Below are 15385 nucleotides of genomic sequence, written 5' to 3' on the forward strand. Positions count from 1 at the left end.
ATAAAGTAAAACAAGTTTACTAACAAAAAGGACATAGGTTTAAGAGGCATGGTTACAAACAAATAATGCTTCTAAAGCTAAGACTCAAACTCGAGTCTTTTGTTCAAAGAAGATTTTCTCCCCACAAGTCTGTCTCACAGCATGGCTAGGCTTTTAGCCAGGACCCTACACAGAGCTCTAAGCACTTGATCTGACTAAGTTGGGGGTTTATTCCCCCTCTCTTTATAGTCAGTAAACCTTTGAAGTGGATCCCTACAGAAAGTTGCTTTTCCCAGCTGGGTGCAGTTGCCTTGCTGTGAAGGATAGATGCCAAATGATCTCTTCTTGCAATCTCCAACACACTTAATGTGGCCAGACCTGGTTTGAAGTGTTGGCCTCTTTCCTTTGTCTGGAGAAAACCTGTTTAACTCCCTCTGCTCTGCATGGTTTAAACACATTGTAGTCATATTTCCAACATATCTGGCAAATTTTGTTGATTATTACTACATACACCACACAAGAATATTAATAATATTAATGATCAGTGTGTTAATGATAGTTAACCAAAAGGTGACATGTAATACATCACGACAAGTGTGCGCCATTTGGCACCAAGATGTTCTTAAGGTAATGCTGTATGTTTACATACACCAGTTACAAGGCCAAACATATAGAGTCATAGCATCATAGAAATGTAAGATTGAAAAGGATTTCAAGATGGTCTAAGTTTTCTTGGTCCTATCCCTGAGAGGTATTTTGTAGCCTGTCCTTTAAAACCTCCAGTGACAGAGGTTCCATATATGGGTTATACTTCTAAGGCTGTGTCTAGACTGGCCAGTTTTTCCGGAAAATCAGCCGCTTTTCTGGAAAAACTTGCCAGCTGTCTACACTGGCCGCTTGAATTTCCTCAAAAGCGCTGACTTCCTACTGTAAGAAATCAGTGCTTCTTGCGGAAATACTATTCTGCTCCCGTTCAGGCAAAAGTCCTGAACGGAAAAATGATATCTAATGATTGAAAGCTGAAGATAGACAAATTCAGGTTAGAAGTAAGGTACATTTTTTAATAAGGGAAATAAAATCAGAATAATTTATTTAGGGACACTATTGATTCTCTTTTACTCCAATTCTTTAAATTAAGGTTGAATATCTAAAAGATGCAGGAAAGCCCAAATTTTTAAAAAAATGCTGCTTGAGGAAGAAATCAGTGGGTGAGGTGCTTTGGACTGTGTCTACACGTAGTCTGACTGGATACTCCTAATACTCCCTTCAGGCCTTAACCTCTATTAATGTATCCTTTCTGCACAGTGTTACAGGATTCCCCTCTATTTTACTCCTCTCCCTCATTCCAGTCTATCGTTGCTATTCTTTAGCATGCCAGGTGATGCACTGCATCCTGATATTCCTGTGTTAAAAGACTGTGCAACGAGCAAGAGTCAATAGCTGATGTTCAAACTCTTGCCCCTCCTTTGCTAATTCTAACCGGCCAGACTACTCACATTCCAAATATTTCAAAAACAGTCTACCAAATTTCATAAGCCATATGGTATGTTAGGACTAGACAATTCTAAAGCACATATTTAATTAGTTGTGTTCCTAAATAAGGACAGGAAAATAGAATTAAAAGGGTTTTGAAGGAGGGGAGGAGGGATATTTCTTAGAGAAATAAATACTTTTAAATGCAAGTCTACAGGGCCAAATCTATCCTCAGTTACACCAATGGAACGGAGGTCAGAATTAGCCCAGTCACTGTTTAACTCAAATTTTTGTGATCTGATCCAAAAAGATGGATGCTTGCCCAAAGTCACTGTACATACCTTTAAAAAGGCTTCTAGTTACTATTTTCCTAACAACAAGTAAATTGCATGTGCTAATACATTCAGGTGTGTATATTTGGCTTTTTTTTTTTTTTTTTTTTTTGAGAAAATATACTGTTTATCTAGTAAAACAAAAAAAGTCTAGATCTCCAGCCTTACTAAACCTGTTACAAAGTCTCTAAACATAGGGACAAAGGTCTTCATTGCAAAATCTTATCCCAAGTTAAACAACCCATTACAGAAGCTATTTATTACTGAATAACCACTAATCACAGCTCCTGTATTTATGTATAAATTTCATATCAACATAAAGCTTGTGAAATTCCAGATTCGTGCTTAACAGGAATGTTAATACAAGGGCAAACTTATGTAGATACATGTTGGAAAGATACCAGAGCTTTTTAGAAATTAGTTTAAGAAGCCTTCAACTGTAAGAGAGCAATAATACAAAACAGATGCCAACAGATTGGAGATTTCTGGGAAAGAATCTGATCCCATATGAAGCAGCACAATTATGCATTACACTGTGACCTTTGTTATGCGAATGTGTCAGTCTTTCTTTTGCAGCAGGAATGATGTCCATGCTAGAAACTTTTTCCTTGACTCCAGGTTGGTAAAATAAGGACCTTCAGTGCGTGTTCTTGCCATAGATGATCCCCCATTACTTGGAGGAATTAAGAGCCAGCTAAAATAGATGCTTTTCAGGCAACAGCATGGAGTTATTTATTGTTTCTACATGGTTTTCAAATGACACATGAAGTAAAATCCTGCCTTTCATCTAACCTGATTAGTTGCTCCCTTCTATTCTTAACTAGTGAGTGCTGCTGAGATTAGCAACATTCTCCGCTTGCACCTTAACTTCAGATTTAAGGACTCTGGAGTATCCAGAGAGACACTTGTGAAGTCCTGATCGCCCTGGCCTAACACTGTCGTGCTCCTCTGGGAGAAAATTAATCTCTTTACTTGTCAATGAGATCCAGTATGAGGACACATCCTGCCACCTCAGTTGTAGTTCAGCCTAGGAGGATTTCTACCTCCAGCCCAGATAGCCCGAAAGTTCTTTCTAAAGCTAGATCAGGTAGCCCAAGTACACAAAGCTTGTTCAGGGTACTTCCCGAGACCCTGTTACCAAATGCTAAGAATGCCCAGGAAACTCAGTTGAACCCTATGCACATTAATGCAGCTAGAACTTTTAAAATCAAGTTCAGTCAGGAGTTGAGGAGATCCCAACCCAACAAAACTTTTCAGTAACTCCTGTTTACTAAGGTGCCTTCCAGCTCGAGAGAGGAATGTTCTTTGTGTAAGATCATTTAAAATGAGCTGTCATTAAAAAGTGTCTTATTGATTAAAAAGGGCACTTCCTTGCAAAGTGATCTGGTTTGTGTGCTGGTAGAATACAGCCTACTCCTAAAAGGACAAGACAGACTAAAAATCCTTCACTGGAGCAAAGAGGGGAGGGACCTGTCCAACCCTAAGAGAAGGTGTCTGAGCTGCAGTGGATGTAGGGGGGAGGTCTCCACCTGAGACTAGTGAAGGAGAAGATAGAAAAGTGGGATTGAGATTTAAGAGTACATGTTTTTCCCTCCATATAATCTGGAGATAGACTTTATCATTAGGCCTAAAGTAAAGGATCTGGCTTGAATCTGAACTTCCCTAAACCTGAGACATGGTGTCTTTAATACAATGCTGAGATAGAGATTTTGTCCATTGTTGCCTTCTTTGTAAGTTCCATCCACTGGTGCTACAGCTCCTGCAACATGATGCTGGCTGTACTCGGTTGCCTCCAACAGCTATAAGAAATTGGCCTTAATTGCCACAAGCTCAGAGGCCTTGCAAGCTGTAGAGGAATGGAATATAAAGTAGCCTCAGAGCTTCCTTCTCAGATTTCAAGAATTCTGATAAAGTATCTGGCAGTTTAGATTCCACATAGTATGCAAAAAAATGGAACCACTGACTCAGAGAAAGGCGGGCCTTGGGAGATAGATGCAGAAGACTTGGCCTTTTGGGGGAAAAAGTTGCTTGTCTTTAAATAAAGCTAAACACAAGAGGAATCCTGCATAGTATGGTAGCTTATCTGTTTTGTGACACTCTGAAATCAATACTGTTTACTAACCTAAATGCAGTTTGATTTTTTGGTCTTCCAGTCTTTGGCTTCCCTTTAAAATTTTATGTTTAGATAACTATTAAAGAGGCTTTAATTTTGCCACATAACTACTCCTGGTGAGCTCATTTGGTGTATTTAATTAAAATGGCTACTAGGAGGCCATAATTCTACTTGGACACAAACTGAGCATATTTTGCAGATCAGTCCTGTTTAAGGAAGGTATTGTTTTGAGATACAACCCACTTATGCACTTCTCTGCACACCCGCATTAAAAAAAACCCTTGTTAAAAAGCAATGCAAAATAATTAATTTTTCAGAAAAAATTTCTAGATAAACAGTGGACCCAAAAATGTGTGATTGGCCTGATGTCCTTAATGCATATAGCAATGCTTCATTGTGGAGGAAATTAATAAAGCAAGCTATACGACCCATCTTTTTCTTTGTAGGCAAAGTGTTTTATTAACTCATTCTTTTGTAATCCTAAAAAAGGTACCTGAACCCCAGTTAAAAAAAAGACCAATAAGTTCAGGGAAAGGGCAAGCTGCCTGAGGAGGTGGGGATGCCACCGTCGCATGAACCAGGCAACACTAAGGACTGGCCAGGGAGGGGGCGGGCATGCTGCTGCCTGGGCAGCACTGAGGGTTGGCTGCCCTGGCCTAACCCCTTTTGCCTGAGGCCCTGCCCCTCCGGAGCATGGAGCCAGGCCCCCCTCCCACCTTGCCCAGGGGTAGAGTGAGGCTGTCTGCTCCTCTGATTATAGTATTGCCTAAAGGACCCATTTATGATTGGGGGCATTATACAAACTAAGACACATACAAGGAATGGGGACACTTTTTCGTTCCGATTATGAATGTACTCTTTTTTTTAACTTTATATAAAGCTGTCCGCTTCATGATTCCGTACGTCTGACATGTTTCTTACCAGTTCGGAGTTTTAGTATTGTAGCTGCAACTACATTTCTTTCTTTCACATATATAACAAAAAAGGAATGTTGACCTTACATTGCCTGCTGTACCCAGAAAATGCTGGCAGAAGAGAACAAAATATGCAGTTATGGGCTAATTCTGTAAGCGGTGATCACCCTGAACTGTAAGGAGGAATCACTGACTGGATTTAACCATTTTCTTATTATTTATTGTTTGGTGAAACTAAATTCTCAGAGGAAAGTTTTGTTGCTGTGATCAAAGTCAATGGTAGCACTGAAACAAACAATTGATGGCAACAATGCAAGTTTGTGTATCTGGATGAAGGAGCAACTCTTCAGCTTTCTCTGATTAATCATTTGCATGTTTCCTTTCATAAATACCAGGCCAAAAGATTAATTTCATCCTGCATATGAAACATGATAATTTAGAAAGATTGATACTGATCATTAAACACTGATCTCTTGTGAATATAGTCAACCCACTATGAAGCACATTGCTGCTTAATAGCCTACAAGATGTTCAGAATATGCAACGTACAAAGAGTTGTCCATTTCAATACAAGAACAGCAGACATTATGAAGCAGCCATCAAGATCTGAATGTATTCGACTCCGTGCTTTAAGACTGACATCCCAGAAAATGGCCTTGAAACAAAGAATACTTCATTCCCTTGGTTTCCTAATGTATCTTGGCTTCTGGGCTTTATAGATTGGAAGTCCATCACCTAATGAATTTAAACAGTTTTCTGTCTTGTAGAGTAGTGAGCATAACGTCATCAGCAATTCCAGCAGATAGGAGCTGAGGCATTAGGTTTGTGGGGGCTGTCAGTTGATGGAACTGCTAAATTCTTATTAATGTGGTTGGACCTTATGTCAATAGATGGGCCTGCTCTGTAGTACCCCCTTATGGTCAAGCTTGTTGCTAAAACATCCTGCCTCAGTTTCCCCTTTTCACATGGCCCTTTGAGAACACCATAGTCCAAAAGTTAAAGCATAATTCTAGCAGGAGAATTGTGTCAAGTCCAAATAAATTTCAAGTAAAGAGTCTCTTCCAGTTCCAGACAAGATCTCTTTGGCCTATACTCTCTCTTATCAGACTCAGGACTTGCCTGGCCATCCATGTTGGGTGCCTTGTATTCGGTAAGCCCAGTCTCCATCGCCTGTAGTCTGTGTGTGTGTTCAGGAATTGCAATGTTCCGATAGTGTCATCAACATCATAGAATCAGAGATTTGCTCCTCCTTGCGCTGCAGAGAACAGGGCCATCTTAATGAGCCAGTGGTAGTGTCTTGTGGACATTCTCTGCAGCTTCCTAACTGGGATTTGAAATAGCCAAGGAAAAGTCTGCCCCAGGACAATCCAGCTGCACGAGTATGTTAGGATTGGATTTGGGGAGTCCAATGCTGCAGGGATCCCTGTACGGTACAAATATGATCTGTACACTCATAGCAATGTACTTCATTACTGAATCTCAAGAGCTCCCAGTAACCAGGGATACAACGCTATTCAGTGCTCTTGCCTCCGCAGCACTTTACTTTTGTAGAGTGCTAATTGGCTACCAATTGAAGCCATCTCTCTAGCCTTCCCATTTTACACTTTATATGCCCAGAGTGAACAACAGATGTGGGTAAATGGCACTTCAGCCTCTTTATACAATGACACCTGATTCATCTGTCCTTAACCTGCATCCCAAGGGATGCTAGCTTGATTCAGCATTTAAATTACTATTTGCGCCAGCCAGCTCCAATAGCATGTGGCTTTCATTGTTATACGAGTTGCGTCTGAATGTCAGGTTTTAATATAGCTCATTTATAGCATCCGTGTCACTGCTGTAAGCTACAGGACATGAATGCTCAGGAGCAGCATCATTTATTTAATTGCACGACATGCCTGTCAGAAATAATAGCAATAAGGTAAGGAGCATTTCACAGTGATCAAAGAGAGATAAAGCTCAGCAAATACCATGAAAGGGGCCTGTGAGAGAGGAAATCAGGACTAGGGTATCACTGGCATTAAAAATGAGAAGAACATGGGAGATAGTAGCTAGTCATAACAGCCGAGGAAATTAGGTATGGAAAAGTGTGTTGCATAAAGAAAAAAAGTCTCAGCTGTAAATATGCTGACCCAGTTTCTCAAGCTGTATACTCAAACCACATTTGTCATAATTCTGTCAGAGACAGGCCTCAGGGAAACCACAGATCCAGATACCCCTCGAACAGCTGCAGCCATTTTCACATCTGGCTCCATGCGAGGCTGAGAGAAGAATCCAGACCTGTCCACTCTCAACTTTGGAGAAGCCTGGATAGGGATCAGAACTGGTGTCTGGACAGTCCTTAGCTCATGCCAAGGCTTGCAGAGGCTGTGCTCCAGCACCTCTAAGCTTGGCAGTTCATAGCCCTAGCATGTCCAGGCTTCCTCCACTGGTTATGAAACAAGGCTACAATTGGGCCTTCATAGGTGTTTGGGGAGGCCCTGTTCAACCAGGGGCCACTGAAGCCAGCGACTGCTCCAGATGAACCCCAGAGACAGCAGCACCAGTCGCAGCTCAGTCAGTCCCCAGGGTCAGCTGCCCAAGGAGCAGCTATTGCAGCTGGCCCCAGGACCACTGCAGCAGCACCCACGTGGCTGTCTGTGGGGCTGCTCTAGCAGCAACTGGCATGGCTGTCCCCAGGGCCAGCTGCTCAGGCAGCCCTAGGGTCAGCCACACTGGCTACTGCTCTCTGCTGTGGATGCAAATTGCCCCCTTGGGCCTGAGCAAGGAAGAGGTTGAAGGGCAACTAGGAAATGGATTTGCAGAAGGTCAGCATATGGCCCAAACAGCAAACAAGGCAGGTGATTTTTAAGTGTATGGATAGGGATAATTATATTGTCACATCAGGTATGAACAACAGTGGTAGCATTGCTCATCAGCTTATTGAAAGTTCTTTACTACTAGCAATTCTAGTCCATTGGGAAAGTGTTTTTATCTGCCTAAAGAGTTGCCAGTTTACTATGAAACTTGTCAAGTGTCAGAAGAGAAAAGAAGGTTTTAGCATATTAACAGGATTTTTCTCCCCGTTGAATATTATAATGGCTGCCATTAAAAGGTCAGTATTTACCAATAGCTATCACACCACCTGAGGTTAGATACTGCAAATTCTTCCTATACAAAGAACAGAAAATAGATAGTCACTACAGTGTCACCCTATGGCACTAAGCTAGTGATTGTACTAAGCATGATAGAGCTGATGGAACCATTTATTATTAATACTAGCCACTGTAATTGATTGTGGAGGCAAAGTGATACTGCTGAAAAGACACCTGACTTTCTGAAGTAGGGTATTAAGGCTCTTTTTAAAGGAGCCTGACTTTCAGAAAGTCATTATCAGAGGCAAACAAAAATTGGGATGACACCCAAAAGTTAAAAATCACTAGTCAGCTTTTAGCTAAAAACCTCAGCCATTAGCCCCTTTCTTCTCTCTCATGAGGAATCATTCGTGAGCTAATCCCAATTTTCTTCAGTGAAAATTTCTGAATGACAGATATATTTGGATGAAGACTGTTTGCTTCAACTACGTGCTGTTGCGCCCTAGATTGGTGTTTCTCAACCTTTTTTTATAAAGTAACCCCAGAACCTACAGTTTTCAGACAATTTTTTCCCCCTACCATTGCAACATGTTTGTTTAAACAACTTAATTGTAGCTGGGTGGACAATGAAATTTTGGGGTGTAAAAGTACAAAATAAAGCACTGTAAAACTTAAAACTTCCGTTCTCTCCAAATTTCAGCTGTGTTGACGTACCCCTCAGACTTCGAGTACCCCTAAGGATACTGGTACCACGGGTTGAGATATTACATTCTGACTTTTTTTTTTTTCTTTTTAATAAAAAAGGTCACCTATGGCAGTGTGTTTCTGCTTCCTGACTCTTTGACCAATGTTTTAGACAGGACAATAGCACATAAGGAATAGCACAATTTATGGCATGAATAGTCATTCATACTAAAACTGACATTTTTGGGAAATCTACAGACATTTTCACAAATGCCGAGCAGTTGCTTGAATACAGGCAGTCCCCGAGTTATGCAGATCCGACTTATGTCGGATCCGCACTTACGAACGGGGCTCTCTCGCCCCGGAGCTTGCAGGCAGCGGGACCGCCCAGAGCGCAGCGGTCCCGCCACCTCGACTTCCGGGGCGAGAAAAGCTGCTCTGGGTGCCCCTGGCCTGCTGGGGACCGTCTCCAGCAGACCAGGGACACCCGGAGCAAAGCCGGGGAGGCGGAGGGGTCCCGCGCCTCTGAGGCTTTGCCCTGGCAAAGCCGGGAAGGCGCGGGACTCCACCACCGCTGTGGCTTTGCTCCCCGTGTCCCTGGTCTGCTGGGGGGGGGGGCGCAGCTAGTGGCCCTCCCACCCCAGCAGAGGGAGACGTGGAGCAAAGCCCCGGGCCTGTGGTAGAGCAGGTGGGATGCTGCCCGTTGGTCCCGCAGCACCGCTCCTTGGCGCTACTGGACCAACCCAGCAGCACCCCAGCTGCTCTGCCCCAGGCGTCCCCAAGTCAGCCGCTGCTGAAACTGACCAGTGGCTGACTACAGGAAGCCCCTGCCCTGAGGCTTCCTGGAATCAGCCGCTGATCAGTTTCAGCAGCAGCTGACTTGGGGATGCCAGGGGTTCTTAAGTTGAATCTGTATGTAAGTCAGAACTGGCGTCCAGATTCAGCCACTGTTGAAACTGATCAGTTTCAGTAGCGGCTGAATCTGGACGCCCGTTCCGACTTACATACAGATTCAACTTAAGAACAAACCTACAGTCCCTATCTTGTACGTAACCCAGGGACTGCCTGTACTCAATTAGACTCCATGAATCATACCAAATTGAACCCAGAACTTACTAGCTACAGAGAGAGAGTGAGTGAGTGAGTGAGTGAGTGAGTGTGAGTGTGAGTGTGTGTGTGTGTTTAAGCAAACCACCAGATTAACTCTACTAGCAGCAGAGCTTTGACAAAATCATGAAAGGAAAGAGATATTACTTGATTTGTACCATGACTGTATATCATCTTTGGCATATTTTAAAAGGTCCTATTAATACACAGAGCATATATTAGTGTAGAAGAGCTAACTAGCCCAACCAGTATTCAGTGTTGAAGATACAATAGCATTTACAGAGAGAGAGATGTTCAAACACCAGCATCAAAACTGACTTAAAAGCAGGTACCAATTTACACAGATAACCCTGCCACTATTTTTCCTGCAATATTAGTTTGCTAATTAGTAGTTGTTTTGTGTAATGAATGTGATTCGCTACTTGACATCTTTTGCTAAATAGGAGTCTCTAGTCTGATCTTTTTCACCGTATTTTGCAAAGCTGCAGACAAATATCAAAGTTATGCAACACACAGGAAATATCATGAGACCCTCCATCCAGTTTGTCTAATATTCTGTTTTAGACAGTAGCCAACGTCCGATGCTTCAAAAGGAGGAATCCAGGTGTCTAACTATTAAAGTATTGATTTGCATTCCTTTTTTGTGTGTGTTTAAAGTGGAATTCTCTCCTATTTGTTGCCCTGTCTCTATAGAGCGTACAAAGAATCTGTCAGCACCCATTGTAAAAGTCCCATCAGAAGAAGCAGCAATTGAGACATAGAACTTTGGTTTGCACTCCATCACAATTCTCCTCAGCTGGTTTGCTATCTGGGAACACAAGTGCTGTTTACCATAGCTCCCACTAGACACTTTCCTAGCCATGCCAATAGGAAAGGCTGGCCTACCTGCTTATAATCCTCAAACAGAAGCAAGGTCATTTATAGTATGGGAAGGATAGATGCCCTGCTATATTTGCAAGCACTTAGAAAGTGTGTTATAGACTTTTGCGTTAGCTTAGAGAGAGTTGTTTTTCCTGTACAGTTTTTGGGGTATGCATCACCAGAGACCACAAAAAACATGGTTGCTGAAATGGTTGAGTGTGTCAGCAAAGCTTTTGCCAAAAGCAGGATGTCACAAAGCCAGACTGCACCACTGTGATATAACCGTGTTTGTCACTCTATTGTTCCCTGCCTTGTGTGGGGCACAAAGTAGAGCTGGAATGGGCTGGCCCAAGTTGGAAAACACTGGCTTGTAAGAATTAAGCGGCACACACAGTCCAACAGGGCTCCTCCACCGTTTGTCTGATTGCTCCCAATACAGCACAAGATAACAGGGGTGACACACCACCTTTCCTATGCCCTGGCTCAGCCATTTATACAGTTTGCTTTTTCTAACTACTGTCCAGCTTCTGGGCTCATTACCTCACGAGGCTCTGTACAAGTACAGATGATCCTTTCTACCCTTCCAACCCCACACTGCTTACATCCCTTCCGCTCAGAGCGGCCAGTGCCTTGGGTGTTCTAAGCATCCTTCATTTCCAAAGGGCTCAGTTGAGAGCTACAAAGAGCACCTTGTCACAGACCTCTGCTTTAAGTCCCATCTTGGCTACCCTCCCCTGCCCACCCCTTTTTCCACTGGGGCTCAGTTTTCTCCTTTATCATGCTCTGCTTTCCTTACAGCAACAGCAGTCACCTCTGGAGTTCCCTTGGACTGCGTGATGACTTCCCATTCTCCAGCCACAAGAATGGGGAACACCAACAATCAAACCTGGGACCTCTGGACCTTAGTGTGTGAGCTTCTAACACGAGCTAAAAGCCAGCTGGCTGGTAGCTGAGGCTGTAGAGCAGACTCATTCTCTCTGTAAGTGGTCTTGGTGCAGTACACAACACCTAGGTGGAGGGTTACAGAAGCACTCTTTAGGTGTGTGTGGGGGGGGTGGGGGTCCTACCTATAATTCCATTTCATCCTACAGGCCATGATGTCAGGGACAACCCACAGACTTTTGCCATGGAGCAAGCTGTGATAGTGTCACCAGCCCCATACCATCTGATGGTTTCTGCTCCCCATTAGGTCTTAATCCCACAGGGAACTTTCCCTTCCACTGGGCCTACTGAGAAAGCTCCCCTCTTTCTTTGGGTTGTTCTTGTACGAGTGACCCCACATCTCCACCCCCTACTCCAGCTTCTCTTTCACCCTAGTATTTCCTGTCTGGGCTCTCCCTTCTTGGCTTGTTAGTCTCAGTCTAAGGTTCTCACCCCCTCTTTGTGAGCTTTGGATACCATGCTCCAGCACAGACACCTTGTTTTCTGCTCTCCATTGAGGTTCCTTCCAGTAGGCTTCCCTTCATGGGTTCCACTCAATCCCATGAGCACAAGATGTTCCCTCTACCCCCAACTCTGTTCCATCAAGAATCTCCCACGTTTCTCTGGTGGAACGGCTGCCACCAAAGAAGTGTTTTTCTCCCGTGTGCAGTCTATGCCTAGAGTGTCCCCCTCTCAAACCCACTGCAGTTTAACCAGCCTGCTCTGCACAAGTGAGCAGCTGGCCACTAAGCCATAACTCTTAGCTCAGGTCATTTTTACACTCTCCTAGTCCAGCCACAGTATTCCACCAGGCCTCACCCCATATACAGGAAGCCCCTGATTAATGGGGCCTTCCCCCCCAACACTGATAGCAGGTTTTAGCTCCACTAGACAAAACAGACTTCTCTATCAGTAATAGGCCTTCCCGTTAGAGGGAATCTTACCCTTCCCCTGCTTATGTAGGGCAAGTCCCTTTCCTTAGGGATTCTGCTTCCATACACGCCTCAGCAAGTTTTACCGCAGTCTCTTTCCTCTCGGAAGCATCCTAGCACCAAACCTGAGTGGTATCTGCACAGCTTTTGTTCTAAAGTATTCATGACCACTTTGACTTCTTGCCTCCTAGGATCCAACCATTGATTGGTCTGATCATTAAACTCCCGGGCTGTATCCTTTTGTCCACTTAGCTGCTCTAGAGGTCTGTAGATATATTTAGATTGACAAGCCTACTGGGTCCAAAACAGCAGCCTTTAATACATCTTAGTTCTTGGCCTGCACCTCACTCAGTGCCATGTACGTGCCTTGGGCATCTCCTAGCAAATAAGGAGCTGGCTGTAAGACCCATAACCTTTTATCCCACTACACACACTAGTAGCAATTCTTTCAGAAGTCAATTGGAACACATCAGGATCATCCCTGGGGCCACTTTTACAGCACCCCATGCCCTCCCCACCCCAATATCCATTCCTCCAGCAGAAGTCACTTTGCAGTTACTCCTGTACCTTCATGAGTTCCTGAAACACCCACCGTTACTCCACCTGCCATCCCAGCAGAGATGATCACTCAGTTTGCTGGAATGCCTGCAACAGCCTCAGCATCTCCTTCTGTTGGCTGAAATGCCTGCAACAACCACCCCCTCAGCTCCTTCATCTTCTCCAGGTTCAGTCTGGCCTCTCATCAGCCCCTTCCTGATGCTGGCTGACAAGCACAGCCCAGACAAGTATCCTATCCTGAGTACCTGCCTTCTTTGTGCTCCACATAGATCACTCCTATGGGCCCCCTTCTCTGTGCCCTGGCCCAGCTTTTGATACTGTTCTCTTTCCTCACAGCTCTCCAGCTGGTGGGCTCATTAGCTCATCAGGCTACAGGTGCAAGTGATCCTTCTCCTCCTTCCGGACTGCAACTACCTAAATCTTTCCTAGCCTAGCTGCCCCCAGGGCCCTGGGTTCAAATAGTGACCAGGCTTGTTTCCAAGGGGCTCTGTTTATGCCTAGAAATGGCACCCTGTTGTGTGTGTGTATATGTGGGGGAAGAGGCAGGGCACATGGTCACCCAATTAACCCCGCATAGATTACTAGTGAAAGGTTAAACAGAAGGGCTGTGTGTAAACTGGCCAGTTTTTCCGGAAAATCAGCCACTTTTCCGGAAAAACTTGCCAGCTGTCTACACTGGCCGCTTGAATTTCCACAAAAGCACTGACTTCCTACTGTCTGAAATCAGTGCTTCTTGCGGAAATACTATTCTGCTCCCATCAGGCAAAAGTCCTTTTGCGCAAAAGGGCCAGTGTAGACAGCTCAGATTTGTTTTCAGCAAAAAAGCCCCAATCGCGAAAATGGCGATCAGGGCTTTTTTGCGGAAAAGCGCGTCTAGATTGGCCACGGAAGCTTTGCCGCAAAAAGTGCTTTTGCGGAAAAGTGTCCATGCCAATCTAGACGCTCTGTTCCGAAAATGCTTTTAACGGAAAACTTTTCCGTTAAAAGCATTTCCGGAAAATCATGCCAATCTAGACGCAGCCCATCAATCTGTTACTTTTTTCTGCAAAGTCCCTCTGTGGTGATGCCTTGTTGATATCAGGGGTGAGGGTACACCAGAGGTGACCTGTGCTCTGTGGGGGAGGGTGGGCAAAAGGGGCAGAGTGAGGGCACCCATCTAGGAGTCCATGATCCCTTATGCCCTCCCCCCCCACGCATCACCTATGGAGAGCATAATGTGAAGGGAAAAGATGTGACCACCCCACATGGGAGGAACCATCCAGCCCCACCTCTCTGGGTCAGAGTCAGGGCAGCCAATCCTGCCAGTTGGGGGTGGGGAAGGCAAAGGTTCATAACCACACAGATTCTCCTTGGAGTCTGGGGGGCTTGCACCCTTGTGGACATGAGAGCAGGGAGGGGGTGTGGGCAATGTCTTCCAGTATGTTCCCAGGCACCCCTTGCCCCGTGCCACTGCGCCCTCCCTGCCCACGTCTCCTCCTGCAGTGCCTCTCTCACCCGCCAGATTTCCAGCTCGCTTGGCCCTTGTCCCTGCCAGCAAGGCCCTTCTTTGGGTGGGTTCTGTGTGTGTCCCATGACACAGTTTACCCTTGCGGGTTTCCATCCATGTTGTTTCCCGTCCCACCCCCCAGTATTACTAAAAGCAAGGGCACACAGCACTGACTACGAGAGCCATGTGCTCCCTCTGCAGCCAATCAAAGCGCTGCTACAGTTCTGCTAGCACACCCCACAGACTGTAGGTACGCACACGCAGTCCTCAAAACTACCCTGTCCCAGGAGACCAGCTTGGCCACAACAATCTTGCCGCCCACTGAGATGAAGGAGGGTCGTTCATGCAGCCCATTCACTAGCCTTGGCTGCTCATCACTATTTTAATGGGAGCTCCATGTGTAACATCCAAAGGCAGAACATGCCCAAAATATTTCTCCTAAACAAGTGCAGATTACTGGTGTTTTTATTCCTCACTTAGGCTACATCTACACTGCCCAATCTTGCGCAAGAACATATGCAAATGAGGTGCAGCGATAAATATTCATCATCGTGCCTCATTTGCATACTTAATGAGCTGCCATTTTGTGCAAAAACCCCTTGTGCAAAATGGTGGTTCATTAAATATGCAAATGAGGCATGGCAATGAATATTCATTGCTGCACCTCATTTGCATTGTTCTTGCGCAAGATTGGGCAATGTAGACGTAGCCTTACAGTACAAGTATATTAGTAGAGATCAACAAGATCAACATCTGTAGAGCAAGTACATGACAAAGATTCTCTGGACTCAGATGGTACAGAGTTGGATTGCTGTAACTACAGTGCCCAGAGACTTTGGGTATGGATTCAGATTCATTGAACACTGTGAGCTTCACAAACTTCCATTTTGTTTTCAGGTCCCTGAAAAAATGTCTTACCTAAGGATTGCCTTTTAGGGTTGACTTCTCCAG

At 44.6% G+C, this 15385-nt stretch overlaps 1 long non-coding RNA gene across 1 annotated transcript in view; it reads left to right on the forward strand.

Moving 5' to 3' along the window:
• LOC142830150 (uncharacterized) overlaps nt 1–15383 on the forward strand; it is a 28661-nt gene extending 13278 nt beyond the window's left edge. The window contains exons 2-3 of the long non-coding RNA XR_012905128.2: nt 11336–11516; nt 15332–15383. This is a non-coding gene — a long non-coding RNA (uncharacterized LOC142830150). The remainder of the gene's footprint in view (nt 1–11335; nt 11517–15331) is intronic.
• The last annotated feature ends 2 nt before the right edge of the window (nt 15384–15385 follow it).

This window comes from Pelodiscus sinensis, chromosome 7, assembly GCF_052426305.1.
Source record: "Pelodiscus sinensis isolate ZL-2025 chromosome 7, ASM5242630v1, whole genome shotgun sequence".
Classification (NCBI taxonomy): domain Eukaryota; kingdom Metazoa; phylum Chordata; order Testudines; family Trionychidae; genus Pelodiscus; species Pelodiscus sinensis.